This window comes from Calidris pugnax, unplaced genomic scaffold (genome assembly GCF_001431845.1).
Source record: "Calidris pugnax isolate Ruff unplaced genomic scaffold, ASM143184v1 scaffold2, whole genome shotgun sequence".
In the NCBI taxonomy this organism is placed as follows: Eukaryota; Metazoa; Chordata; class Aves; order Charadriiformes; family Scolopacidae; genus Calidris; species Calidris pugnax.
Genome location: NW_015090766.1, coordinates 2561133 through 2561586, shown reverse-complemented (window position 1 = coordinate 2561586; position 454 = coordinate 2561133). Strand labels below are relative to the sequence as shown.

Sequence of the window (454 nt, the reverse complement as noted above, 5' to 3'; positions counted from 1 at the left end):
AAATCCAGATAAATAAAAAGAAGTTGTGCTGAGAAAGTACACTTAATTTTTTTTCCATTTGCTTTTTTTTGGGGGGGGGGGGGGGGGGGGGGGTTTTCCCCCCCTGCCCCTGGGCGAGGAGGCGCGCAGGCCGGCTGCGGCGGGCCCCTCCACCACTGACATCTTCTTGCCTTGCAGGGGAAGGCGACGGGCCGGAGAGCGCCGCTGTGGCTGCGAGCGAAGTTTCAGAGACTGTTGTTCAGACTGGGCTGTTACATTCAGAGAAACTGCGGGAAGTTTTTGGTTGTCGGCCTCCTCATATTTGGGGCGTTCGCTGTGGGATTACGGGCAGCTAACCTGGAGACCAACGTGGAGGAGCTGTGGGTGGAAGGTAAGTCCGGCGTGTGTGTGTAGGGGTGTGTGTGTGCCCCCCTTCCTTTCCGCCGGCCGGGTGCAGCCCGCTGGGCACGCCGGG

At 59.9% G+C, this 454-nt stretch overlaps 1 protein-coding gene across 2 annotated transcripts in view; it reads left to right on the top strand.

Annotated features, from left to right (window-relative positions):
- The window catches only part of PTCH1 (patched 1), a 69146-nt gene that overhangs the window by 2886 nt on the left and 65806 nt on the right, over positions 1–454 (top strand). The window contains exon 1 of one of the 2 annotated variants that reach the window (XM_014936795.1): positions 182–370. The exons of the other annotated variant lie outside the window; for it this stretch is intronic. The gene's annotated coding sequence lies outside the window, so the exon portion shown is untranslated. Of the gene's footprint in view, positions 1–181; positions 371–454 lie in introns of those variants that run through there. 2 annotated transcript variants of the gene reach the window in all.